Here is a 25406-nt window from a genome sequence, read left to right on the forward strand (position 1 = left end):
CAAAAGATATTAAATTTAATTATTATATTTATTTTTATTATTTAAACAAATATCCTATTTAGTGTAATGTTTGAATTCATTACAGTGAGGTACACGCGCAAAGCACGTACACCTAAACTAGTAATATTAAAATTACTATAATAACTTTGTGAGGACTGCAAAAGGTTGGTATTCATATATTAGAAATAAAAAATAAAAAATTTTATATGTAAAACATTTAGAGGGAAAAACAATAAATATTTCGTGATTGCTAAAATAGAGAAATAAAAAATGACTAAATTTTAATATAAGAAATATGTTTAAAAAATCGAGTAATCTAATAATGAACAAGAAGAGATTTACTAAAAGTTACTAAATATAATTCAATTATAGAGGCCTAAATGAAAATGATCATTAAGTAATAAATGAAGACAAATAGGAAAATGTGTAGGAAAAGTAATAACACATGTATTAATTCTATTGCATAAAATTTTTTTGTGAGGACTACAAATCTTATAAATGAAAATGATTATTGAATCATGAATGAAGACAAATATAATAATGTGCAAGAAAGGTAATAAGACATGTATCGATTCTATTACATAAAATTTTTTGCGAGGACTATCAAACTTATCCTATTCTCCCTTATATATAAGTACTAGTGTCATTTGGTCTGGGCTCTAACATTATAAAAATAAATTTATAGATATTTTAAAAATTTTCTTGTTAATTTTTTTTGTTTTTGTGACATCAGTATGGTACTTTTTAAGGAGTTCTAAAATAGTACAATATAAAATGGTATTGAAAAGTTAAAATATTAGACTTTCAAAAAAAAAAATTAAAATAAATGCATGTACAAAAGTTCTAATTTCTATTTTACTGAAATCTTTTGATATTTTAATCTTTGATGATTCAAATTGAACTTTTATCATAAATTGTTTGGAGATCAAATTATATTTTATTAAACTATAATCTTTTTTCAGGCATTTTCAGAATATATATATATATATATATAAATATATATAAATATATATATATGTATATAAATAGTTAAATAAAAATATATGTATATAACATATAAATTCATATCATGAAATTTATTTTTTGACTGAATGAAAGAATTATAATTAATATTTTTGACATATTTTAAAAGTATTTAACAATGACATAACTTAACTGTGGTTATTCATTTAATTTAAAATTTGATTTTAATTAAAGTAAAATCTTTATTAATTACTTTTGTTTGTCCGCATGTACAACATAATATTATAGGTAAAATTAAAATAAAATAAACTTTACTTATTAATCTAAAAATTTAAATTGTAAGTAAAAAATTATAAATAACATCAACAAATGATATTATCAAAAAAATATTTTAATTCAATAATTAAGCTTATATCAAAATAGAAACTGAACTATAGAATAATTATTTGTGTGACTATAATAAATTCTTAATATAAAATATAATTTGAAACAAGTTTAATAATATTTTCACATAAAATAAAGACTCAAAATATGTATAAGCATGCTTTAGGGTGTCATAGTAAGTGTGATAAGTGGGTTTTCAAGTGTTTATCCAATTTGGGGGATAAAAATTCTGGACAGAGATGGCTTACTTATGGAAGCTATTTGCAAGAAGAATGCTCCAGTGATTTTAGATGATGGGGCATTCAAAGAAAATATGATTAATATCTTCAGTAATATTATTATAGATGCTACAGTTGGAGTTGTCCCTGACCCCCATTCTAGACAAGGTGTGGCTTGTTGGGAGCCTATTGTGTTGAATGAGCCACATGATGATTTTAATCTTTGGTGGAGTGATAGTTTTTCATATTCAGTTGAAAGAAGGTTGAGTGTCGCAGATATTGATTTTTGGGTTATCAGCCAGCATATTGTAAGTGCTCTTACTAGTGAATTTACCATTACCAGGGATACTCCAGATGGGAGTGTCTGAACTGACTTTAGGATTGGGAGAAAAGGTGGATTTGATGATTTTGATCAAATCTTGGAGTATTTTCAGGGAGAGTCAGTAAAGTTCCATATCCCATTACTCCAAACTTGTGAGAGTTTGATTTTTTCATGATGTTGGGGGAGGGGGCCTTGAATGGTATTGATGGTGTATGTATTTGTTTCAACTTTTTGTTAGGTTTTCTTTTATAATTTGTTTTAGAGAATGTCTCTTGACTATCCTGAAAACTCTTTAATTTCAACTTTCACATGACATGTTTAAGATCATAAAATTAAAGAAAATTTTGGTTAGGTTACTTATCAATGGATTGGGCAGATAGATATACTTAAAGACTTGACTTATTGATTATCGACTTTTAAATGTACTAATCTGCTAGTCAACTGATAATATAATGGGTGGTTCAATATCATATTAGCAATCAACAGGCGGCTATTGGACAGTGTATTGCATATATATAATTGACAATGAAATATCAAATAGTTGTCAGTATGTCCTCAATTTCATCCCTAATTGAGTTATTACTATATACTACCTATTTATTAATCAATCTTTTAGACTTGTTGAATTTTGTTCATACAATTTTTTTTTTAATAAAGTTATAACATAAAATCAAATAAGAATTTTCTTCAAACCTAAAATATACGTAGAAATATTTTTTTAATTACTGGGTCAACTATTAGAATTAAAATTTTGATATGGTTTGAAAATTTTCAGTTTTATATTAAATTTTATGAAGAACACATGGTAGTGATATGGACTGTGTACACTTTACCCTCCCCAGACCCCATCTTTGTGGGAATACACTGAGTATGTTGTTGTTGTTGTTGTTATTTTTGAAGAACACATGCATTGGGATTGTGCCATTTTTTTGTTGTGGTACTTCATATTGTCAAGAATAATTTTTTTTTTATTTAAGAATTAATTACATGTTTCATTTATTTTTTAAGGAATGCTTGTACTTTATGGTTAGAAGTCACAAAAAGTTGTGTGTTATTTCCTAAGCTAAGAAGCAATAGAATACGGGTTGCGGTTCTAGTTTTTGGATTTGCAAGAGATACTTTATATATCTATGGTAAAATTGTAAATATGATAGTTCTGAAAGAATTAACGGTGTATCTAATAAGAAAATTGAGTAATTCTCCAGGATTGACAAGCCACTAACTATAAAATTTTAATTCATTTATAACTATTAATCAGATAACTCATTATCAGTAATTCTAATTTTGGGTTGAGCTATCGGTAACGGTTCGACTTTCAACACCCTAATTTTAGTCCTTTCTACATATCTACTAAGATCATAAAATTCATTTTTCTTAGAGTATATTGTAGACTTAATTGCTTTTATTTTTCAAACAAATGCATGCACTAAAACTCTTCTTCTATTTTTTTTAATTGAAAGTTTTTAAATTGAAAACTTTAGCTATCTAATTTGATTTTTTATCTTACGTTGAATTAACTTCGTTATTTTTTCTCAATTAAACATATTGGCTAACTCTTTTTTAAAAAAAAGAAAGTATAATATTTTAATAATATAAAAAATATTTAATGCTACAAATTATCGTATGATCACATCAATAAAGTTAATTAATATAGAAGGATAGAATTTTAAATTAACCAATTAAAAGGTCCGATTCAATAAATAATTTTGTAGATGTTCCTTCTATGGGTGAAATCTTACAATGTTATTAAATCTTTAATTAGGGATAAAATGGACAAACGATTCCTTGTGAGGGCTAAAAAGACTAGGTCTCTCTTTTTACTATTTTCACATAAAAGAAGACAACAAATTTTTTGAATTAATTTTGAATTTGGTTAGATAAAAATCTTCTATGGTATCGCTATCATTTGTTTTATGACTCATCACTTTTTATCTGACATTTAATATAAACCCATATAATTGTTGAAATTTACTAAAATCGATGAAAACTTGTAAGGTCATTAAAACTTTAATTAGGAATGAAATAGACAAAATAAATCTATGTGAGGACTACCAAACTCAAGGATCCTCCCTTATATGTAGTAGTAATATAATTAGAATAGTTATCCAAATTTACCTGTCCTGCCTAAAAAAATCAAGAATAAACTTATCATTTTGTATTTTTTTAATCCTTGTTATTAAATAAAGTAAAATCAAAAATACTTGTAGAGCCCGCATAAGTTGAAACAGACATGTCGACCAAGAGCAGCCTTCTTCTGCTGCTTAACTCTCTCTTATATAATAAAAGAATATGTCTTTTATTTGATTTTGAGCTCAAAAATACCATCACCATAGTATGTTTTTCTAGCTTTAAAAGATTTTTACTTTTAAAGCTCTACCAATGAAACCATTGAAGAACAATTAAGAGAATTTTAATCCCCTTCCAATGGAAATACTTCCTCTAACCTCTAGCAAGACATAAAATGTATGGATGATCCCGATCCTTCTTCACTCCTTCAGGTTATACAAGTAATTAATTTAACTGAAGAGGAAAAAGCTATGATCTATAAATCTTGAACGTATTCTCTAATAATAAAATTGGTTGGAAAGAAAGTTACCCATAATTACCTAAAATGTAAATTAAGTAGCTTATGGAAACCACTAAAGAGCTAACACTTATAGATCTGGGTCGTGAATATTATACGGTTAAATTTCTTAAAGAGGAAAACATGCAATTCTCCCTCCAAAAGGGACCATGGTTTGTCAATGGTTTCTACCTGTCCATGAAAAAATAGTACCCAACTTTGTGCCCTCTGAAGCGAGTGAAACCTTCATTGCCATTTGAATTCGTCTACTCGAACTCTCTACTGAATATTACGATTATTCAATCCTATCAAAAATAGGAAGTAAGCTTGGAAAATTAGTTAAGACAGATATTTGCATCTCTGCGACTCTGCAGGGAAGATATGCTCGTACTTGCATCAAGGTTTTTATGGGTGTCCCAGTCAACACGCATATATACATTGGTCACCTGCAATAAATATTTTACAAGGGTGACGATATTTTATGCAAATTGTGTGGGCGTATTGGCCACACAAACTTAAATTGCACCACAATCCTAACTAATTCACATCAAGAAGGCCAAAAACACAATCCAATGCCAACTAGTAATGCAGGGTTGACAATAAAGGAGACAACTTTGACGAAGGATCACAGGCAAACAATCATCTTTAATAGGAAAAGGAAGACAGTCCTAAATCAGCAAAACCACAACTCTGAGATGAGCCATTCAAAAAACTCCAAGCTTTTGCAAGAGTCAAACTCCGATAAGGTTAATAGTATCAATGATAAATTATTTCATGTTGATACATGTAAGTTTTTAGATAATTTTTTTTTTAAATATGTTGAAAAATTTAATGTTAATGGAACTCCCTCAACCCGGTTGAAAAACTCAAAAACTCAAGCTTTCATGCCAGATTTTCAAAAAATACTGTTCATGCTAATAATGACATCATTAATATCAATAATTCCTTTTTCTCTTTGGAGGCAAACATTGAGCCTACAATAACCCCTACCCCCTACACTACTTGGCCTTACTCCACTTCTATCGCCTCTACTTCTCTTACCTTTCTTATTGATCCCACTAGATGTGTCAGCAAAGAAGCTTCTATGCCACATCAATCAAGTGGATATCCATATCAAAAAAATCCCTACCAAGTCTTAATAAATCAAATTGATGCTTTTCATCTGACCAAAAGGCAAATAACTCCAAATATAATAACTCTTTCGGAAAATCTAAAGTTCCAGATTTGGTAAATCCAAAACCTACTCTATATAACTCCCCTTCCCAAGTCTCAGGAACCATTATACCCTTCATTAATAAAGCTAATATTCCTAGTGCCACACTTACAACTACTTCATTTTCTACTAACAAAAATGACAAGAAAACCTATAAGCTCCCAAAGATCAGCCTCAAAGAACTTGAACCCCATTTTCTTCTACAACATGAACTTCATACCAACTTAAACACTTCTTCTGCCAATCCGATTTATTCAAATAGCGGGGCTTCCAGTAGGGATGATGTTCGTATACATCACTCCCTACATCCCAACTAATCCAAACTCAGTTTTTTGGATCAAAATATGTTTCCAAAGGCAGTCAATAGCTTTACATGTTCAAACAGACAATAGGGAGATGATGTTGATCATTCAAAACTTAGCCATCTTGGCTATTCTAGCATCGGATGTGATGAAAAGGGCCATGGAGACTTACAACAATCACTTATGAATATCGACTGCCCTGCAGCCTCCTATGAACTATCAGCTTCTAGGGATTCTATTCTTCCACATCCCAACATAGGAAACTCCAATTGTGGGACTTTACCATCAACCAGCTTCGATGGGTATTCCCTTTTTCCCCCTATTTATGCCCAACTTTCAAGACATTAACCCTCCCTATCACTACTGGCAGGTGCAGAGGATGACTTAGGGTATGGGTTCTTTCCACCAGACAATGGAGATGATGGGGTAACTGGAGACAACGGGTGCCCAACTACCAAACAACATAGCCTCCCCATCTCAGGTACCCCCTTCTTAAACTCACTTTCTCTAAGAATGGTTCATACCACAACTAAGGAAACGGGATCAAACTAATGTGTGAAACATGAACATAAATAATGGTGTTAAAAGAGATAAAAGTAATGATTTACAATGAGAACTACGAAAAGAAATTTATACTTATTTTTTGGCTGAATCTGTTGAAATGCTCAATCAATATCAAGCATCTTTTCATCCCTTAGATAGGGAATTATATGCTAATAATGAACCCAAATATGAGAACTCTAGACCCAGAGCTCTCGATAGAACCCTCACTAGATATTCTTATGATAAATCCTCAATACCTAAACAGGTCCATGAACATCATCATATAGAACTGTAGGGGGAATGGGCCTGATTTTAGAAGGAACTTTAGGTCTCTACTAGATTGGAATAAGTCACCTTTGATGGCTTTTTTAGAGACGAAAATGTAGGATCATCAAATTTTGCTTGTTATTTTCCATTTACAAGAATAATCGATATACCAGCAATAGGCAATTCAGAAGGGCTGACTATTCTGTGGGATGATAATTTTCAAAAAGTTGACCAAATCTCCACTATTGAGCAGGAAATTCATGCTATGATTAAGGTAAATTCTATGAATATTTCCTAGTTGTTTAGTTGTATTTATGCAAGTACTTATAAGAACAAGCGCCAAATTCTTTGGAAAAATCGTAAGACCATTAAGGATAATTATAAAGGTAAGTGACTAATTGGTGGAAATTTTAATTATCTCCTACATAATGTTGAAAAAAAGGTGGTAATCCCCTTAATAAATCATGCACTAATGATTTTTGGGATGTTGTTAATTGTTGTGAGTTTATTGATATAGGCTTCCGTGGTAGTAAGTATATGTGGCTAAATAAGCAGTTTAAACAAAAAGGAGCTATAATTTTTGAAAGACTTGATCATTTTTTTGCTAACACTGGTGGATCTTGGAATTGAAATTGATTCCACTATTTGGAATTGGAAATATTTTAAAAAAAAAATGAGAATATTCTAAGACGACTCCAGGGTATTCAGAATTTCCCTAAAAATCCCATAGCTCATTTCTCGTTAATCTTGAATAGGAGCTTATTCCCGACTTTACTAATATCCTAAAAATAAAAGAAGATATTTGGAACCTCAAGTGTAGAATTAATTGGCTCAATGATTGAGATGCATATATAAAATTCTTCCATACCTTTACTTTTATTCGAAGAAGAAAAAATGCTATCCTGTCTCTTCAAGATGAGCAACAAAACTGGATTTTTGACCAAGCTAGTATTATGTCTCATACTATTAATTTCTTTAAAAATCTTTTCCAAACTAGCCATCAGAAATCCTTTAATATACCACTCGTTGTTGGGACAATTAAAATCAATGATAGTGACAAAGATGACTTGGGTAGAATTCCTCTTGAAAAGAAAATTAGAAATACGGACCTTTCTTTTCATCCCTATATAGCATTGAGTCCTGATGGTTTACACCCCTTTTTCTACTAAAAACACTAGAATATTGTAAGACCCTCTGTTATTCTTCTTTGTACTAAAGCTTTTCAGGATGAACATATTAATAAAGAGATTAATAGGACCCACATTTTTCTCATTCCTAAATGCATTAATGCTACAAACTTGAAAATCTTTTGTCATATTAGTCTCTGCCACACTTCTTATAAGATTATTACCAAGCTTATAGCACGTAGACTTTACCCTTTAATGAACAAACTCATAGGTCCATGCCAAACTAGTTTTTTGAAAGAGGCAAGTTGGTGACATTGGAATTATAGTTCAAGAAGTTATTAATTGCTTCAGGAAAATAAAAGGAAAAGTAGGTTATTTTCTTATGAAGATTGACTTAGAAAATGCTTTTGATAAGTTGGAATGGTCTTTCATTCATTTACTCTTCTATATTTTAACTTCCCTCTAAATTTAGTTAATCTCATTATGTCTTGTATCTAGGGTTGCTTATTGGATGGATCGATTGTACCATTACACTTAAAGGTTTAGTTTATCGGTTATCAATTATAAATATATAAATTCACTAGTCAATCAATAAGATATCGATTAGTTCTATAATGGATAAATAATTATCAAACGATTATCGAGTGGTGTATGAGACTTCTAAAATTCATGTTTTGATAAAGACACCTTACATAATAGAGCATTTCTTTTCACAGTGACTATAAAAATAATAGTACTAAAAACTAGCACTTCCTCGTAAGTCTCAAAACCAAAACTTTCTATTCAGGAAAAAAACAACATAAAAAATTGTTCCATCTAACCAAGAAATTAAGAATCTCAATAAAAGAGAAAAGAGAAAGAGGAAAAAAATAAAAGAGAAAGTACGAAAGAAAATAACAAGTCCACAACTTACTAGGAAAAGAGATAATTAGATAAACACAAAAAAAGGAAATCACAAAAAAAAAAGATTGAATTAACAAATAAGAGATGAAGATGGAGATACCAACAGAACAACCAAAACAGTCTAGCAGAGGCTTTGCTATGAAAAGGCTCTAAGAGTCGAAAGAGACAGAATATATTACTCCTAATAACCTTACTTTTTAGTCTTTATTAGGGTTAATAATGGGCTTTAGGTTATTATGGTAGAATTTATATACATTATGTTTAAAGTTTATATTTTATAATAATATAATATGTATTTTATATATCTAGGTGAAAAAGTACAAGTATATATGGTAATTCTTAGTGGGTTAACAGTTTTTTCGATAAATAAATTGAGTTATCCACCCCCACACCAATAAGTCGTTAATTATAAAATTTTAATCCGTTCACCAACCGTTTATTTGATAAGCCAATAAATTAATTTTGCAGTTGGCTTATCGAATATAGTTTGGTTTTGAATAGCGCTACCTATCTCTATTCTAGCTCTACCTCTATCTTAATAAATGGTACTAGAAGTGATTTCTTCAGTCCTACTAAGGGTATCCATCAAGAGGACTCCATATCTTCTTATGTTTGTATTCTATTTATGGAAGTCCTCTTTCATAACATTGGAGAAGCTATGTCTTTAAAAAAAATAGGAACCCATTTGTATCTCTGGGAATGGATATTCTGTTCATGTTTTGATGATAGCAAGATAACATTAAGAGGACCAGGTCCATTTTTTCCTTTGCAAAATCATAGCTATACACTCTACATAGTTTTGTCAACCAGTGCAACAAACTGTGTAGGTGCATAATGCACCAGAATGGACACCTGGACTAATCAAAATACGTTCACCCATCCCTGATAGCTTAAGATCTAATATTTTATTTTGCTCTTAGTATTTGTGTTCTTGATTTGACTCCTATAATTGATTTACTCCAGTGACAGAGGGTAAAGAATTATCTTTCTTTTAAGTTCTTAGGTAGAGTTATCTGAGTTTGTGCTGGTTAGAGCTAGCTAGTGTTGAGAGTGATTTTAAAAGAGCTGCCAAGAAGAAATTATAATTTAGTAAAACTTAGAGTTAAGTTCCTATGGAGTCTATAATTATGATTTATTTTGATTATAGTCGATTTTGAGTGCCTTTGAGTGTGGGCCGTGGTTTTCCTTTCTTAAGCAAAGAGGTTTTCACATAAAAAGTGATTGTGTTCTCTATTTACAGTTTTTCCTTTTTGTGTGTTGCAATATATTGTCTGTTAGGGATCTGGTCCTTTGATGGTTATCAATCCCTACGTTTCATCATTGGTATCAAAGCAAGGTCACTTTCAAAAGTTTACACCTAGATTAAATTCTTGATCATGGCAGCACCACTTAATTTAGAGGAACGACAATCAACCACTAGGCCATCCTGCTTCAGCTGTCAGTATTATAGGTGGTGGAAAACTTGAATGCATGATTTTATTATGGCTAAATACAGTGAGTTGATGGATATGATACTTGATGGTCCACGCGTACCATCAAAGGAAGTCAAAACAAGGAGACATAATTAGAATGACTGTTAAAACCAAGAGAGAATATAATGATGAAGATCATAAGGAAATTGAATACAACTTCAAAGCCAAGAAACTATTGGTTTGTGGTATAGGACCAAATGAATATAATAGAATCTCTGTATGTGAAAATGCCAAAGAGATCTAAGATTGCCTAAAGACAGCTAATGAAGGAACTACTGATGTAAAAGAATCAAAGGTAGATATTTTAACCACTCAGTATAAAGCCTTCTCTATGAAGGAAGGTGAAACCATTTAAGAGATGCACATAAGATTTACTTCAATCACAAATGAGTTGCACTGCTTTGGTGAGGTGATTCCTCTGCATAAATAAGTGAGGAAAATTTTGGGAGTTCTCACTAAGTCATGGGAAAGCAAAAGTTGATACTATCACTGAGGCTAGAAATTTAAAGACACTTATCATAAATGAACTAACTGGGAATTTGAAGACTCATGAATTGAAGAAATAACAAGTTCAAGAAAAGAATGGGGATAAAAAGAAAAGTCACTAGCTGTAAAAGCTTTAAAGTATGAGTCTAGTTAGAAAGATGTTGATGTTGCCTACTAGCTAAGAAGATTGTCAGTTCTATGAAGAGAAGTGGTCTATTTCAAAGCAAAAAAAGCAGCAGCAGGAAAAGAGGTACTATTAAAGTCTATCACAAATATAGGAAACCTGGGCATTTCATTAAAGATTGCCCTCTTTAGGAAATGGACTATCAAGAGTATCTGAAGTCGGGAGGATACAAAGAAAAAAGAAAGGACCAGGTTCCAGAGAAGTCAAAGAGGAAAGTTATGAGGTAACTCTATTTGATATTAAGCAGAACATGAATGATTATTCTCTGAAGAAGATAAAGAAACTTGCAAATGTCTTGCTTGACTCTGTGTGTAAGCTTACTACTGAGAGGGATTTACTTGAAGATAACGTAGAAAATCTAGAACATGAAAAAATATCCTTAACCATTAATTATTTGAAGTAGGAGAACAATACTTAAAATTGAAATCTAAAAACAAAGACATATTGGATCAATTGAAGAAGATAGCTGAATCTGATGGAAAAGGCAAAAAGGAAGCTACAAAACTTTGAATTGATCTCAAAGAAAAGTTGTAGAATTCACAACAGCTTTTTATGATTGCTCTTCATAATAATGAAAAATTATAAAGGGACCTAGTCCATGTAAAAGAATATCTTAGCAAATCCCTAAAATGGAACACCTCTTCGTAGATCCTTGCAAATCTAACATGTCAGGTATCAATAATGGTAGAGGTCTTGGGTATTAGTACAACACTCAATCTCTTAAGTCCTAAGGTAAGTATGTCTTTGTTGCTAGCAAAAAGTTCAATAATCCTCTATGCAATCATTGTGGTATTGATGGTCACAAAAAGGATAAATGTCAGAGATGGCTTAGAGTTAAAAGGAGTATTGCTAAGCATGTTCAGCAAAAGCAATCAATCTCGAAGGGATCTACTTCCATGAAAAACTTTAAGAAGAACAAATTACCTAGCTGGACCAAAAAACTGTGATCACTCCCTTGTCTTCCTTTTGGTAACTCAAACTCAAGTGGGATCCCAAATCTAATAAATAATTTTTGTATATAAGTAGGAGTAATGTAATGAACCTTCAGTTCATTAGCCGTGTTCTTGCTTATTTTTTCGATAGAACTCCTCCATAGTCGTCCCAAGTTATTAGTGACTTGCTGGAATCGATAGTTCGGTTACCTGACGGTTCGTTTGCTTTTTAAAACCACTTTTCCAATTTAAAGTCTTCGTCGATTCCAAATGGCCGCCGAGAAAAAAAATTCAGTATAATAATTTTGGATGCTAATTTCGACTGCACTAGCAGCTATGTAATATCGATTTTAGGATAGATAGACTCTTCGTTTGGATCCCACAATACCCGAGCTCATTTCGACCCATTAGTCGAAAAGTAAAAAATTAAAATATATGGTGTGAGACCCATAAGTGGCCTAAATGACCTTGGATGGAAAATCTCACTTCACCAATGTGTCTCTAATGTCAAATTTAGTGAGGTTACATAGTTCGTTTGCGAAAAACAGAGTCTGAAAGGTCAAAAATAAGTTTTGACCTTGTGGGCCTATCTAAACTCGTATAAAAGGATCTTTTTGGTAGATTTTTGGGTATTCGTCATCTCTATCAAAACCCTAGTAGCCATAGAAGATTGGTGACAAAAAAATAGGTCTTGTGGGTTGATTAGGAGCTTAGTAACTTGTGTAATCCATTTTTTTGCTACAAATCTAAGTAAGAATTCCTCTAATTTGATATTGATTTCATGATTTCTTGACTCAAAACCCCTAAATCATTGTGGGTCAATTGTATCCCCAAAATTGAGTGATTGATTAAAATTACTTGAGGGTTTTAACTCCCTAAAGGTAATTAGGCTGTGGGTTGGTCTTGGAAACTTCTTTCCAAAGATGAAACCGAATTGGTGTTTTGGTGTCCATTTGAAACCCATGGTACAATGGTGCTATAATGGGTATTGTTATTCTTGTTGATATTCTTTTGTGTACTCTCCGGTGGTATGGGACGCCGTGATGAGTTCTTTATTGTGCACTCTTTTGTGTACTTTTTGGCGATATGGGATGTCGTGGTAAGTTCTTGTGTTTATGTTCTAAAGATGATTGATAATGATTATGGCAAGTAGATGTTTTGTTATTGTGTATATGGTTGTACGTTTTTTAAATGATACACAGTTGTTATGGTGATTATGAAGTATATTAAAATAGTATGTCAGGTTATTGCTTTAGTAGTATAGATATTATTACAGTGATATCAAAGCAGATTCAGGTACGATTCTACCCCTTGACTTTAAGATCATTGTCTTACTTTATATTGTCTTTACATTATATTTTAGCTCAGTCAGCCAATGATGCCTACTGAGTACCCGTGTTTTGGTACTCATACTATACTTCTGTACCTTTTTAGTACAGACCCAGGTTCTAGTTGCCGACGTTGAGCTAGTTCGTGCGATTTGACTATTTGGAGATAGGGTGAGCTCTTAGAGATTGGGTTGCCCTCTTTCCCCTCTATCCTTATTTGTCTTTTGCTTTCGAGACAAATGTATGAGATTATTTAAGACATTTTAGATTCTGAGATTGTAAATTCCTCTTGTCAAGTTTAAAAGCTCTTATATTAATACTATCAGGTCATAGGATTTGTGTTTGAATATTGATTGTCCTTACTTGTGAAATATTATTGTTATATATTGTGTTCACATATAGGGTCCAAGTTGGACGTTCTTACCAAGGTAACCCATTGCAATAGCTTCTGGTTATGGTATTGGCTTACCTACCGGTGGAATGTGGTAGGTGCCATCATGGCTCCAAATGGGGTCGTGATAAATTGGTATCAGAGCCTAGGTTTCACCGATATTATTGGTACAAGAGCAAGTGTATAATAGAGTCATGCGGATCGGAACGTTGACATCTATTTTCTATCTTCGGGAGGCTATGTAACATTCTTAGAAGTCCTTTATTTTTTTCATTCATATCGTGCTGAGGGTCTGAGTTGGTTTGTAGTATATTTTCAATAACTCAAAATTGGTCATAGGGGGGGGGGGGGGGAGATGACTTGGAAGCTTAAGTATCTTCTTGTATCGCGATTATCTTCAAGATTAAGGTAAGAATTTCTTAAATTCATGCTTAAATTTCTTTGTTTAGACCCAAAACTCCAATTTAACTTAGGGATTGATTTTAGCCCAAAGTATGCTTAATTTTTACCCATTCTTTGAGGTTTATGATTTCTTGTTCACATGTGAACATTGGATTGGCTTTGAAAACTCATTTTTTGTATGTGGGACCCACTTAGGGTTTTGGTGTTGTTTTTGGATTCGTAGCATAATAGTGCAATATGGGTATCATTAGACTCATATTAATGAGTAGATTACGATTTTGATCATATGATGCCATTTTGAGGATTGTAAAGTAAAGACGAGCATGTGTTGGATGAAGTAAGGTTTTGCGGTTTAGCCTTAAGGTAGGCTCATGTCCACCTTCCTTCATAGATAATATATGATTTGTATTGTGTGTGGATATGAATGTTAGAATTGATTATGAGTAAGATATCTTAGCCTTGATTATTGATGTCTTGGGAAATTAGATGAGGGTCTTAGACCCGTAAGATAGTATATTTATAACTTTGTAGACTCCTATTGCCTTCTCTTTAGTTTAGATTAGTTAAAGCATGGATATGATATAATTCTATATTTGGAATATGGTTTTAGCATTTGAAGCATGATTTGTATATTTAGCTTTATTGGTCTAGTGTGGCAGTCTTGAAACTGTAAGTTGGGTAGAGTTGACTTGAGTGCCCTTGTATCTAGTCAAAGTTGTTATCTTAGGTTTGAATATGGCTTACTTGACATCTAGAAGATGAACTAGATACCTTAGCCTAGTTTGGGGTATAGTATGCCTAATTATGGAAATTATGGATTAAAAGTGGGATCGTTCGGCCCACTTATGTCTAAGCTATGTTAAGTCTTGTACGCTTAGTTGTGGATGTTAGAGAAAGATGAGGCTAGTAAACCTTAGAATAAGGTTACTTCATAACTTGGTAACTTGTATTGATGTTCCCGGATTGTGGCTTTTGAGTTATGGTTATGATACTCCTTGTGGAAGTGATATTGGGCATTTACAGATGATATTCCTCCTAGATATGTTATGTGGCCTATCGAGATGCTATTTCCTCTTAGACTTGATGATTGTCCTATAGAGTTGTTATTTCCTTTTAGAATTGATGATTGTCCTATAGAGTTGTTATTTCCTCTTAGACTTGAGATTGGCCTATAGAGTTGCTACTTTCTTTAGTCATGATTGTTGGACCTATAGAGATGATGTTCCTCTTAGATATTTAAATTGGCCTAGAAAAGTGATATTCCTCATTGTCACGATGTATGACCTATTGATATATGATATCCTATAGACAATTACATGGCTATCTATATTATTCCTCCTAGATATGAGATGCCTCTTATGTGAGAGATGATGGCATGCTTATCAGTATTATGCCTCCTATATGTGAGATGTCTCCTATATGTGAGATGATTAGGGATATGCTATGGCTTATAAATATGATTATTGATATGAGTTTCGGATATATGTATGGGCCTAAGGTCATGATTATGATATTGTGATTATTTTGGATAGATTAATGGGATAAGGGTCGTGTTATGATATTGATTGAATAGTCGAGAAGTGTTTATTATTATAAATGATGTGATTACATTTTATGAATAGAAATATATATATGTTTGTATACTCATCTCTCCAGTATGGGACGAAGGAAGATGCGGTATGATGTTTTCTATTCCACTGATTGAATATGTAACAACTCGATAATTCTTAATATTTATTTTAATATTTTAGATGAATATAACTCTTAATTTATGAAGCATTGTGTGACAGAATACTGGTGATGGCATGAATAGATTCGGCACATTCATGATTATTTACCATTATAAATGATGTGATTATAGCTAAAATGTGATCGTATGACTGCTCTTCTTGTTAGACGGCTAAGCTATGTGGTAACTAGTTGTCTATTAGGGGACTATAGCACTTGATGGACAGGAATCTAATGTACTAGTTAATGAATCTTGCTTAGTTGAAACATGGTAGCTAACGATGGTTAGTTAAGGAATAATGTTTGTTAATAAAAGATGGTTGGGTGACAAGTAATAATGTGTTATCTAGTAAGGATTAACGGATATAAAATGAGTAGTTGATAATAATGAATGGTGGATAAATAACGGTTTTGGTCTAATGATGAACCTTGACTAGATGTTAAATATTGATTGTTAAATATATAGTGGTTAGTTGTTATCTCATGAATTAAGGATTATGTGAAGGATAAGGTTAGGCCAATAGCTAGAGGTTATGTGATGACTAGCGAACGAGTGATTCTATTATAATAAGTGTTGGTTAACTAATAATGAGTGGTTGGGAAGTATTGACTAGATAGATATTCTATGGTGATATGATTATGTTTATAAGTATTTTAGTGCATGTTATTCGATAATGACTATTGTAATGCTCATACCCGGTAAGGCCAAAGGATATATGGATGATGCGTTGATACCCGGCAAGGCCGGAGGTTGATTATAATGATTATGGTCCTGATGAGGACAGTTATGATGAGTTGTGATATTAATTGTCTACCTTGCATTCATTCCTTCATGACATCGCCTATCACTAGTATGCGTCTATGTCTATTAACCGGTTGGGATGGTTGCATAGATATGGGTAAAGAATATGTCTTGTGTTATTGTATATTGATAGAACCTTCTGAGCCTGGGCGGCGGGGGTACGCATATGCTCGGCTAGGTATTTTGTTGTCCGGAGTAGCCGGTTATTCACGCCATTATTGATATTATTATTATCATTGTTATGTTCAATATTATGGCTAGCTTATGAAAGATTGGTCATTGATCCTGTATCAGGATTTAAGTTACATTTTTGGCCTCTCCTATCTTATGATTGCATTATTATGTACTATTATTTCATGTCTAGCCATATGGATTAGAAGCCCCAAGTATGATAGTATTTAAATCTTGATAAGTGTTATAATGTGGTCTTAAATGAGAATATGATGATATAGGTTATGCTTTGAGATGACCTCATGTTTATATGTATATATATATATATAGCTATATGAAGATATGGTACTACCGTATATCCTTTCCTTCGTTGTTCATTTTGTATAGTCGTTACTTCGCCTTGTATATTACTATATATCTTTCTTTTACTCCTTATTCGTATATATACCTGGGATATATGGTATAGCATTGATGTATATTGAATGTAGCTGGAATAAGAAAGTTCACCCTGATACTTCCTTAGTCTTATTATGTTAGACTCTTGGATATGAATAGGATAGTTTTCCCTTATTATTCTCATTGACTTATTATATGATTTTTGGATTATTGGGTGTAGTTTTCATTCTGTTTATATGTTGTGTATATTTTCTTTGGCCCTTTTGAGATTCTCCATGTAATTAGTGAGGTGGCCTATGAGTTAGTTTTACCTCCATACTACTTTGCCCATCCAGTTTTTCATGTCTCCATGCTGCGGAAGTATATTCCTGACCCATCCCATGTGCTAAGGTGGGACTCAGTCCAGTTATATGAGCAATTGGCCTTTGTAGATGAGCCCATGCTCATTTTGGCTAGTGATGTGAGACGGTTGCGTACTAGAGAGATTTTTGTAGTTAAGGTTCAGTGGAGGCACCGCCCAATGAAGGAGGCCACTTAGGAGTTAAAAGGCAAGATGCGAGCCTAGTATCCTTACCTGTTCAAGACTTCAGGTATTTCCTCATCTTTAACTTTCGGGGATGAAAGTTCCTTAGTAGTGGATGTTGTAATGACCCTTTAGATCATTAGCTCTGTTCTTACTTATTTTTACCTATAGAGCTCCTCCGTAGCCATCCCAAGTCATTAGTGACTTGCTGGAATTGATAGTTCGGTTACTTGATGGTTCGTTTGGTTCTTAAAACCACTTTTCTAATATGATGTCTTCATCAATTCCAAATGACCGTCGAGCAAAAAAATTTAGTAAAATAATTTTGGATGCAAATTTCAACTGCGCCAGTACCTATGTAATATCAATTTTAGGATAGATAGACCCTTGGTTTAGATTCCACAGCACCCGAGCTCATTTCGACCCATTAGTCAAAAAGTAATAAATTAAACTATAAAGGTGTGGGACCCATAAATGGCCTAAATGAACTTGGATGGAAAATCCAAATCCACTAATGCGTCTAGAATATCAAATTTAGTGAGGTTACATAGTTCGTTCGTGAAAAACAAGTCTAAATGAGTCCGGAAGGTCAAAAATAAGTTTTGACCTTGTGGGCCCATCTAAAATCGTATAAAAGGGTCTTTTCGGAAGATTTTGTGGCATTCTTCATCTCTATTAAAACCCTAGCAGCCATAGGAGATTGGTGACAAAAAAATGGGTCTTGTGGGTTGATTAGGAGCTTAGTAACTTGTGTAATCCATCCTTTTGCTACAAATCTAAGGTAAGAATTCCTCTAAATTGATATTGATTTCATGGTTTCTTAACTCAAAACCCCTAAATCATTGTGGTTCAATTGTAGCCCCAAAATTGAGTGATTGACTAAAATTACTTGAGGGTTTTAACTCCCTAAATATAATTAGGCTATGGGTTGGTCTTGGAAACTCCTTTCCAAGGGTGAAACCCAATTGGGTTTTGGTGTCCATTTGAAACCCATGGCACAATGGTGCTATAATGGGTATTGTTATTCTTTTTTATATTCTTTTGTGTACTCTCCAGTGGTATGGGACTCCGTGATAATTTCTTTGTTGTACTCTCTTTCGTGTACTTCTCGGTGGTATGGGACGCCATGGTAAGTTCTTGTATTTATGTTCTAAAGATGGTTGATGATGATTATGGCAAGTAGATGTTTTGTTATTGTGTATATGGCTTTACGCTTTTAAAATGATGCACAGTTGTTATGGTGATTACGGAGTATATTGAAACAGTATGTCAGGTTATTGCTTTAGTTGTATAGATGTTGTTACAGTGGTATCAAAACAGATTCAGGTCCGATCCTACCTCTTGACTTTAAGATCATTGTCTTACTTTATATCTTCTTTACATTATATTTGAACTAAGCCAGCCAATAATGCCTACTGAGTTCCCGAGTTTTGGTGCTCATACTACACTTCTGTACTCTTTTGGTGCAGACCCAGATTCTAGTTGCCATCGTTGAGCTAGTTTGTGCGAGTTGACTATTCAGAGACAGGATGAGCTCTTGGAGATCGAGTTGTCCTCTTTCCCCTCTATCTTTATTTGTTTTTTTCTTTAGAGACAAATGTATAAGATTATTTAAGACATTTTAGATTCTGAGATTGTAAATTCCTCTTGTTAAGTTTAGAAGCTCTTGTGTTAATACTGTCGGGTCATGGGATTTCTGTTTGAATATCGATTGTCCTTAGTTGTAAAATGTTGTTGTTATATATTGTGTTCACATATAGGGTCCAAGTTGGACGTTCTTACCAAGGTAACCCATTGCAATAGCTCTGGGTTACGGTATTGACTTACCTACTAGTGGGATGTGGTAGGTGCCATCATGACTTCAAATGGGGTCGTGACAAGTAAGGAAAAATATTCAAAGTTGTTTTATGGATAGTGGATGCTCTAAGCATATGATTGGTAGAACCGACTGTTTTTTCTCACTCAAGGCACTTCAAGGTGGGTGTGTCTCTTTTGGCAATGGAAAGAAAGGTTACATCCATGGTGTTGGGAAGATAGGGAAATCATTAAATCATGCAATTAAGGATGTTTATTATGTTAATGGATTAAAGTATAGCCTTCTAAGTGTATCCCAAATCTATGACAAAGGTAATGAAGTAAAGTTCCTAAATGTATCTGACTTGAATATTCGGAAAGTTATTATTAAAGCTAAAAGATGCAAGAACATGTATGTGGCTGATTCAGACTCAGTGGCTGGTTGTGAATTGACTTGTTTAAGTGCTCAAAGTGATAATGCTGATCTATAGCACACTTTTGGGGCATGTCAGTTCTTCTCTACTCGACAAACTTATCTCAAAGGACCTGGTCAGTGTACAGTTTACAGAAACCAAGGTTTATGATGCTTGTGTCAAAGAAAAGCAAACCAGACCATCCTTTAAATAAAAGAAGTTGGTAAGCACCACAAAATCCCTTGAATTATTGTATATGGACCTTTGTGGACCTGTCAAAGTCCAAAGTAGAGGAAGGAAGAAATATGTGTTTGTTATTGTAGATGATAATTCTAGATTCACTTAGACTATGTTTCTGAGAACTAAATTGAAACTTATGAAGTACTGATTATTTTTTCCTAACAAATTTAGGTAAAACTGAATTGCAAAATAGCAGGATTCGGATTTAATCATCGTACTGAGTTTGAGAATGCTAAAGCTAAAGATTTTTGTGCTGAAAAATAGCATTAGCCATAATTTCTATACCCCAAGAACTCCACAACAAAATGGAGTAGTTGAAAGGATGAACAGAACATTGATTAACATTGCCAAGACCATGTTAATTGATGGTGATCTTCTAAAGAATTTTTAGGCAAAAGCTGTCAATACTACCTGTTATGTTACCAACAGATGATTGATTAGATCTATTTTAAACAATATTTCATATGAACTTATTTTCAACAAAAGGTCAAAACTTAATTATTTTAGGTCTTTTGGATGCAAGTGCTTGGAAGAATGAACTTGGTAAGTTTGACTTCAAGAGTGATAAAGTTGTATTTGTTGGCTACTCCTCAACTAGTAAATCCTATAGAGTCTTTAACAAAAGGACCCTGTGTGTGGAAGAAAGTGTGCATAAAATCTTTGATGAATCACGAAGGTTGAACGATTCTACTAGAGGTGAAGATTCTCATTTGGAAGAGCTTATTCCTATTCAAAGGAATAGCTCATCTGAAGCTGAGGTTTAAGAACAAAATGACAATTTTGATCAAGAAGGAGGTGATGATCTTATTCCCAGTTGTTGAATCCTGATCTAGATGAGAGACATCAAGAAGAACTTAATCAAGACATACAAGGACATGGTCCCAACAAAACTCAAGCAAGGAGATCAAACTGGAAGCACAAATCATCTCACTCCCTTGAAAATGTGACCTCTTCTTTAGAGTCTGGGATGCAAATAAGAGCTCAAGCCATGAATTTTATGGCATTCTCAGCCTTATTGTCTCAAGTTGAGCCTAAAAATGTAAGGAAAGCCCTAAAAGATGCTGATTAGATTAATGCTATGCAAGAAGAACTTCAACAATTTGAAAAAAGTAAAGTTTGGCACCTAGTCCCCAAGCCTATTGACAGAAATATTATTTGGATAAAATAGGAGTACAAAAACAAGCAAGATGAACATGGCACTATCAATAGAAATAAAGCAAGGCTTGTTGTACAGGGATACAATCAAGAGGAAGGAATTGATTATAATATGACCTTTGTTCCTATTGCTAAGATAAAAACAAATAGGATTCTTATTGTTTTTGCAGCTTATATGGGGTTCAAAATCTTTCAAATGGATGTTAAGAGTACTTTTTTAAATGTCAATCTGAAAGAAGAAGTTTATGTCAAACAATCTTCAGGCTTTGAGGATACGTATTTCCCACATCACGTGCTTAAGCTGGATAAAACTCTCTATGGGCTAAGAAGGCACCAAGAGCTTGATATGCGATATTGTCAAAGTTCCTTCTGGAAAATGGCTTTAAAAGAGGAAAATTTAACAATAATATTTTTCTGAAGTCCAGAGGAAAGAACTTACTGATTGTGCAAATTTATGTTGATGACATAATCTTTGGAGAAACTTTTGAATCATTATGTAAAGAATTTTCTAAATTAATGGGAAGTGAGTTCTAAATGAGCTTGATGGATGAATTGAGCTTCTTCCTACTGCTGCAGATTAAACTGACATCCCAAGGTATAATAATTTTATCAATAAAAATACATCAAGGAACTATTGAAGAAATACAATATGGGGGATGCAAATCTAATTAATACTCCCATTAGAATTAGCTCAAAGATGGATAATGATGAACCTGGTCCCTCAATTAATAAGACTATGTACAGAGGAATTATTGGATCATTGTTATATCTTACTGCTAGCAGTCCTGATATTGTGTTTAGTATGGGTAAGTGAGCTAGATTTTAAGCATGTCCGAAGGAATCTATCTAAGAATATCCAAGAGAATTCTTACATATCTAAAAGGAATAGAGGACCTGGCCCTGTTCTATCTATCTGGATACAATTTTGATCTAGTGGGGTATGTTGATTATGCTGGGTACTTAGTGGATAGAAGAAGTACCTCAGGAATGGCTCATTTCCTAGGGTCTTTTCTAATTTCCTAGGTATCCAAGAAGCAAAATCAGTTGTACTATCTACTGCTTAAGCTGAATATGTAGTTGTAGCTTCTTGTTGTGCTCAATTGCTATGGAAAAGCAGCAACTAAAGGACTTTAGGACTTTCTCTGACACTATTCCCTTTATGTATGACAATACCAATACTCTAAACATGGCTAAAAACCCACTGCAACTTAAAATAACAAAGCATATTGATGTGAGGCATCACTTCCTGAGAGACAATGTTGAAAAGGGGGCTATTTGCGTGAAATTTTGTAAGACTGAAGATCAGGTAGTTGATATCTTCATAAAATCTCTTCACAAGGAGTAGTTTGTGAAGAATAGGCTGAGGTTGGGATTGATCAAGATGAGTTAACCAACTTAGTGAATTGATTTCCTCAAATTTTTTGCTATAATTAGGAGACAGGTATCCTTGATACAATTTGTGCTTTTTGATCTAACTTAGTATCATACCTTTGCAGGTATACACTCATGGTGAGCCATTTCAAAGGAAAAAAATATGAATGACACAATATAAAAGGTTTTCTCAAGTAAGGAAGGGACTTGGTCCCGTCCCACGGGTTAGTATCATTCATGTGCATTTTCAAAAAAATACATAAATCTCTATCAAAAAAAGGCACATATTTTCCCTTCCTTATCTGAAAGTTGTCAAATCCTATGAAAAGTGAAGAGTTGCATCTATTGGGACCAGATACGTCCCATGCCCTTTAATCTCAAATGTTGCAATCTTTTCTTTCTTTAAATACAAAATTAAATCTCTTTTTCTACTCGTTTTTCCAGAATTAGCTTTAAATCTCTCTCTCAAAAGCAAATCTTTTAAAAATTCTCTTTCCTTGCCTAAATACACATTTCCAAAGTCCCTAATAGCTAACAAAACCTCATTTTAAGCCCCACAAAAGAATCTAAAATTGTTCAAATGCCTTCACCCCAATCTGAAAACACTTTTATTGTGTCTTCTTCCTTACCAATTTCATGGCTGAGTCCACCAAGGACGAAATCCCAAAAATTATTATGCCTAATCCTGAGAATGCCATAATCGTTGACACCAGTGTATGGGTTGGTCGCTAATAAAGGTTGAGTTTCCTTAACCTTCTCATTTCTCCTCCATTGGAAAACCCTAAAATGGTATTCCCCTTTGAAACTCAAGAGAACCTGGTTCTCCCACTTCTTATGATTCAAACCCTATCTTTTGCTCAATAATTTGATGAATATGTTCTAGTGAAAAAATCTAACCCCTATAATAGTGAGTTAGCTGGCGAGGATTGGCTCCCTAAGAATCTATTTTAATTATCTAATGATACATGAGAGTTTTATAAGGTTGGAAGAGAAAGTGATTGGTGATAAAAGTACCATTCCCTTATTTTACTTAGTTTCTAAGTCAGTTGAGCATATTATTCCCTTTGTCCAACCCCTTGTGGAGGATGAGGAGATTGATGAGGATGACTTACCTCTAAGGTGGTCAGTGTAGAAATAAAGGGAAAGTAAGGAGAAGAAGAAAGTGGAGGAGACAGTGAAGGTTACTAAAAACTATGCAACAAAGAGAGTGGAAAGAAAGTTCATGGAAGATGCCATAAAAGCTAATAAGTTTGCTACTGCTAAAAGAAGAAGGTTAAAAAAAGGTACAGTGACTGAGGAATAAAATATGAAAGTGGTTAAAGTTGTTGAATGGGAGGATGAGATTGATGTTGATGTTGTTGTGGTAATAAAAAAGATGAGAAAAAAAATTTATGAGGGTGGGAGAACCAGGTCCTCTTAAGAAAAATCTAGGAGTCCAACTCCTAAGAAACATATTATTGTAAAGAAGACTGTAGTTGAAGGACTTGGGCCAAAAAAAAAAGTTGTTGAAGAAGAACGTAGAAGTAGATATAAAAGAAGGAAGATGAAGGAGGAAGAGAAGTTTTTGTCTAGAGACGAGGAACGAGATTCTCAAAACTTAGAAAGTTTTAACTGGGAGAGTCTTTGATTCAAGGAATTTTGAGAAACATAGAATGGTGGAGTTGGTAGAGTATGTAAGGCACCAGGGATGGTTGTACCTCCTAGAGGAACCAGTTCCCTCTGTTTTTAAGAATAAAGTAAGGTAGTTTTATTATACTATAAAGTTTTTTTATGATGGGATGAGTCTATTAGCTTTGGTTTTAAGGAAAGAAATTAAAATTGGATGAGAAAACCTTGGGGAAAATCCTGGATATCCCCATAGTAGGAGTTAGGTTTGTTTTGAACCAACCCTCAATAGAATTTATGGTGGATGCCTCAAAGGTAAAGGGAACACATATTGCTGGTGTGAGAAAGAAGTTTATCAAAAATGAATTTCAATTGGTCTTTGAGTTTGTGAATAGGGTTGTTTTTCCCAAGTCTAAGAAAAGGACAATAGCCTCAAGGGTTAATCTTTTTATGATAGAACGCCTGAGTAAGTTTGAACTTATCAGCCTGCTTGTATTGATAGTAGAGAACATGTACAAGATTATCCATGTCAAGGAAGGAAGACATGGGATGCCTTATGGATATTTCTCAATAAAGTATTTGATCACTTTAGAGTGGTTGGTGAGAAGGATACTCCTAGAACTATAAAACAGATGTTCAACTGACAACATCAATTGAGAATAAGTGTGTAGAAAGAAAAGTAAAGACCATGTACTAGGTGTCAGAGTTACTAGATGTCCAGGAGAATTTAAGAAAAAAGGTTGAGGAGATGAGAGTCAACTTGGAAACCAAATATGCTGAGATTCTGCATTTAAAGATAAGGAATTAACAACTTTCTACTGAGGGGCCAGGTGTTGTTATGGATTTAAGAGTAGAAAATACAAAATTGAAAGCCGACGTCTTAGGACTAACAAAGGAGGTTCAAGGATTGAATGCAGAAGTGAAGGACCTCACTAAGAAATTATTGAACTCGCATGCTGCAAAAAGTGCTAGGATTGAAATATTGCTTAAGTCCTTCTCTTCAAAACCACCATATTTTTAAGCCTCCCCTCCTTTGTTTTTGTTTCCTATTTGAACATTGTTTCAGTTATTATCTCTAGTAGATACTTTTTAGTTTAGATTTTTACGTTGTTTTGATTATGCACTGTATGGTACTTGCCAGTTTTTAATGAATGAAATCCTATCTTGTTTATGTCAATTATTTCTTTTTCTATTAGTTGTTCATTCAT

This window comes from Capsicum annuum, chromosome 5, assembly GCF_002878395.1.
Source record: "Capsicum annuum cultivar UCD-10X-F1 chromosome 5, UCD10Xv1.1, whole genome shotgun sequence".
NCBI classification, from domain to species: domain Eukaryota; kingdom Viridiplantae; phylum Streptophyta; class Magnoliopsida; order Solanales; family Solanaceae; genus Capsicum; species Capsicum annuum.